Source organism: Oncorhynchus masou, unplaced genomic scaffold, assembly GCF_036934945.1.
Source record: "Oncorhynchus masou masou isolate Uvic2021 unplaced genomic scaffold, UVic_Omas_1.1 unplaced_scaffold_12758, whole genome shotgun sequence".
NCBI lineage: Eukaryota > Metazoa > Chordata > Actinopteri > Salmoniformes > Salmonidae > Oncorhynchus > Oncorhynchus masou.
Window position 1 is genome coordinate 938 of NW_027002593.1, and position 5,265 is coordinate 6,202.

Consider the following 5,265-nt stretch of genomic DNA (forward strand, 5'->3'; position numbering starts at 1 on the left):
TCAGTATGAAAGGGAGGGGAGTTAAAGGTAGTTATCACGAGCCAACGGTAACAAGCATTAGCGCAATGACTGGAAGTCTATGGTATCTACTAACATACTGGTTACTCCCATAGACTTCCAGTCCTTCTTGCGCTAAAGCCTCTAACGTTAACGCGAGGCCACCAAACATAACTGTTAGTATCCACTGGTTCCATCTAACTATGGGAAGTGGATAAAGAGCATTTATCAAAATACCAAGTATCCTTTAAGATGAAGGCATAACTATAATTCACACTGGATGAGTGTCTGCAGACTGACTAAAATGTAAAGCTTTTTTACACTGTATTCTCACAGGCCATGAGGCTGTCAGCCTGGGCTAAAGGCAGTGTGAACGTGGCTATAGATACCTAATGCCAAGTCTTCACAATGTGTTATGACTGCACCATAATGCATTGTATACATATATGCCTTAAGTGAAGTGTTATCATTATCTGCATGTCATACACTCCTTTTGGGAGAGAGCAGATTAAAGAGTTAGATCAGGTCTTTGGCAGTGATTCTTCTAATACAACGTCATACAAAACTCAAGCCGACCGGCATCCTATTGTTTCTGCAATGAACAGATGTTTTTAGGTGTTCTGATTTATAGCAACACCAGTGCTTACCTCGATGGATCCATCTTTCACTCTGGGAGACTAGAATGGGACACGACACAAAGATTAACAGACGTCAACAGAACATGCAATGAAGGTTTTCCCTCCACACAGAATAACAGGTTGATTGATTGAGGAGTCCGAGGTGGCATTGAACCACGACAGGGTTCAGATAGAATTTAAAATAATCAATATCTGTGCTTGATTGAACTTGCTTGGTACAATGAAAACAATAGAATAGTTGCAAGAGTGTAAACCCACTCCAGGCAGACTAGAGCAAACCATAAGGGATGGTTTCCCAGACATAGATTGAATCCTGAACTAAACAGCTCTTCCGATGAACATCTCCATTGAGAATGCTTTTTAGTCCAGGACAAGGCTTAATCTGTGTCTGAGACACCGTCCGAAGCTAAAGTATTGTAAGATTTTCAATAGTATTTGAACGTAGGTCTGATGTCTAGGTTAAGTGTAACTAGGTTAGTCTCCCCTTAGAGCTGCCACGGCTGCCCTGGCCCTCCTCCTCTCCATATCCAGCTCCCATCATCACTCACTCCCACTCCCCGTCTTCTGTCTTGTGGAGACGACCACTGGAACCAGGCACAGCGCACTAAGCACACTATTCTATCTTTAGCATGGTGAGTAAAACACACTATTCTATCTTTAGCGTGGCGTTGAGTGTGAGTGGAGTGTAAAACACACTATTCTATCTTTAGCGTGGTGTGGAGTAAAACACACTATTCTATCTTTAGCATGGTGGAGTGTAAAAACACTATTCTATCTTCATGGTATCTTTAGCATGGTGGAGTACTATTATGCTGGCATGGTGTGGAGTGGAGTGTAAAACACACTATTCATCTTTGTGGTGTGGAGTGGAGTGTAAAACACACTATTCTATCTTTGCATGGTGAGTAAAACACTGTTTATCTTTGGCATGGGTGAGTAAAACACACTATTCCTCTTTGGCATGGTGTGGGTGGGTGTAAAACACACTATTCTATCTTTAGCGTGGTGTGGGTGGGTGGCATATTCTATCTTTAGCATGGTGTGGGTGGAGTATAAAACACACTATTCTATCTTCCAGCATGGTGTGGGTGGGTGTAAAACACACTATTCTATCTTTAGCATGGTGTGGAGTGGAGTGTAAAACACACTATTCTATCTTTAGCATGGTGTGGAGTGGAGTAAAACACACTATTCTATCTTTAGCATGGTGTGGAGTGGAGTAAAACACACTATTCTATCTTTAGCATGGTGTGGAGTAAAACACACTATTCTATCTTTAGCGTGGTGTGGTGTTGAGTACAACACACACCTAAACACACTATTCTATCTTTAGCATGGTGTGGAGTGGAGTAAAACACACACCTAAACACACTATTCTATCTTTAGCATGGTGTGGAGTGGAGTAAAACACACACCTAAACACACTATTCTATCTTTAGCATGGTGTGGTGTGGAGTAAAACACACCGAAACACACTATTTTATCTTTAGCATGGTGTGGTGTGGTTTGGAGTAAAAAAACATACCTTGGACCAGTCCCTCGAAATCATGTACACAAACTTTAAATATCGTAAAACCATAGACACAAAATGCATCATTTCCCTGCCATACTGTAGGCCTACTGCCTTACATAGCAGGAAGGAAGTGATTATGTTAAGCATGATGTGTAGATTTCTGTTTGATGTCCTATGTACACTAACCTGGAATAAGCACTTTAGAGCCTGTTCGGGAACTGTCGCTGAATAACATTTTTATAGAACTGCATTGTATGAAACAGCTATGACTTATGTGTCATGTGAATTCCACTGTGTGCAGCTATGCAATGGTTATAATTTTGTTGTCATTACCTTTTGGATCTGTCTCCTATCGATGGACCTTTCTGAAGGAGCTTCTTCCAAGTATTCATTATTCTGCATGACCGAGACAGACAGACAAGATTAAGTCCCATGACAACATTGTTCTATTTTTCTTTGCAACAGTCCAAGGCACTGCATCTCAGTGCTATAGGCGTCACTACAGACACCGTGGTTCCGAATCTAGGCTGTATCACAACCGGCCGTGATTGGGAGTCCCATAGGCGCGCACAACTGACCCAGCGTCATCCGGGTTTGGCCGGTGTAGGCCGTCATTGTCAATAAAAAATCTGTTCTTACCAAGTTAATTGCCAAGTTAAATAAAAAATAATATTTGTCAAAGGTACTACATATTACGGATGCAATACATGCACAGTGTACAAAACATTAGGAACAGCCACTCTTTCCATGACAGACTGAACAGTTGAATACAGGTGAAAGCTATGATCCCTTACTGATGTCACTTGTTGAATTGTCTTCAATCATGTAAATAGAAGGGAGGGGACATGTTAAAGAATGATTGTTAAGCCTTGAGACAACTGAGAAGTGGATTAGTACATATGCCATTCAGAGGGTGAATGGGCAAGAGAAAATATTGGAAGTGCCTTTGAACAGGGTTTGTTAGAAGGTGCCAAGCACACGGTTTGAGTGATTCCAGAACTGCAACGCTGCTGTTTTTTCACGCTGAACAGTTTCCCGTATGTATCAAGAACGGTCCACCACCCAAAGGACATCCAGCCAACTTGACACAACTGTGGGAAGCATTGGAGATGGGCCAGCATCCCTGTGGAACGCTTTAGACACCTTAGTGTGGAGTGAACGAATTGAGGCTGTTCTAATGGCAAAATCGGGTGTAACTCAATATTTGGTATGTGTTCCTAAAGTTTTGTACACTCAATGTATAATACAGTATGTCTTACCTTTGCTTTAGTGAAGAATTTATGCTTTAGCAGCTCAGCAGCAGTCGGTCTGAAAGACAGAGTGAGACAATTCTTTACTACTCTGCAGGACCGTAAACGCACCATGGAGGGAGGAGAATCCACTCAAAATAAAATGGGATTAAGAAAAGTTGAGACCCAGAATACGATGACTAGGTGAATAATAATAATAGTAGCTGCTTTCTGGTGTGCCATACAAAGGACAATGCTAACTTGGAGAAATTGTGTCACAGTGGAATTAGGACGCCAACCTGGTTGTAAAACATCTGATTACTAGAAGCACATTTGTTAGATTAGGGCTGAAGCAAAAGCCTTAAGGGGGAAGCTCTCCAGAAATTCTCCTGCGCTATACCCATCTCAGATCAGTTACATAGTCAGTGGTCCGATGTGACTCGGTTAGACCGGGGTAGTAGGTTCAATTCCCACTGGGGCCATATACTAAAATGTATGCAATCACTACTGTAAGGCACTTTGGATAAAAGCGTCTGCTAAATGGGATACATTGTATTGTTGAGTGTTTGGGATAGTCACCTTTTCTCAGGCTCCTTCTGTAGACAGAGTGAGATCATCTTCCTGAAGGACTTGCCATACTTCTTCACCATCTCCTTGTCCTGGATGCCCGTCTCCAAGCAGGGAGGGTCATTCTGCAGGGTCAGCATGAGCACCTACACCCACACAACACCAGGTCATGACCGGGTTATTACACACACACAACACCAGGTCACGACCGGGTTATTACCCCCACACACACACCAACACCAGGTCACGACCGGGTTATAACCCACACACAACACCATCTCCTTGTCCTGGATGCCCGTCTCCAAGCAGGGAGGGTCATTCTGCAGGGTCAGCATGAGCACCTACACCCACACAACACCAGGTCATGACCGGGTTATTACACACACACAACACCATCTCCTTGTCCTGGATGCCCGTCTCCAAGCAGGGAGGGTCATTCTGCAGGGTCAGCATGAGCACCTACACCCACACAACACCAGGTCATGACCGGGTTATTACACACACACAACACCATCTCCTTGTCCTGGATGCCCGTCTCCAAGCAGGGAGGGTCATTCTGCAGGGTCAGCATGAGCACCTACACCCACACAACACCAGGTCATGACCGGGTTATTACCCACACACACACACAACACCAGGTCATGACCAGGTTATTACCCACACACACAACACCAGGTCATGACCGGGTTATTACCCACACACACACACACACACACAACACCAGGTCATGACCAGGTTATTACCCACACACACACACACACAACACCAGGTCACGACCGGGTTATTACCCACACACACCCACACAACACCAGGTCACGACCAGGTTATTACCCCCACACAACACCAGGTCATGACCGGGTTATTACCCCCACACAACACCAGGTCATTACCCACACACAACACCAGGTCATTACCCACACACAACACCAGGTCATGACCGGGTTATTACCCACACACAACACCAGGTCATGACCGGGTTATTACCCACACACAACACCAGGTCATTACCCACACACAACACCAGGTCATTACCCACACACAACACCAGGTCATGACCGGGTTATTACCCACACACAACACCAGGTCATGACCGGGTCATTACCCACACACCACCAGGTCATAACCAGGTTATTACCCACACACACACACACACACAACACCAGGTCATGACCGGGTCATTACCCCCACACAACACCAGGTCATGACCGGGTCATTACCCCCACACAACACCAGGTCATGACCGGGTCATTACCCCCACACAACACCAGGTCATGACCGGGTCATTACCCCCACACAACACCAGGTCATGACCGGGTCATTA

The 5,265-nt window shown here is 44.7% G+C and overlaps 1 long non-coding RNA gene across 1 annotated transcript; it reads right to left on the reverse strand.

Moving 5' to 3' along the window:
• Positions 1-2,524: 2,524 nt before the first annotated feature.
• LOC135530148 (uncharacterized) lies at positions 2,525-4,139 on the reverse strand. Its single transcript, XR_010453811.1, has 3 exons — positions 3,957-4,139; positions 3,408-3,456; positions 2,525-2,544 (listed from the first exon to the last, which is right to left on the reverse strand). It is a non-coding gene; the product is annotated as an uncharacterized LOC135530148 (long non-coding RNA).
• Between the last annotated feature and the right edge of the window lie 1,126 nt (positions 4,140-5,265).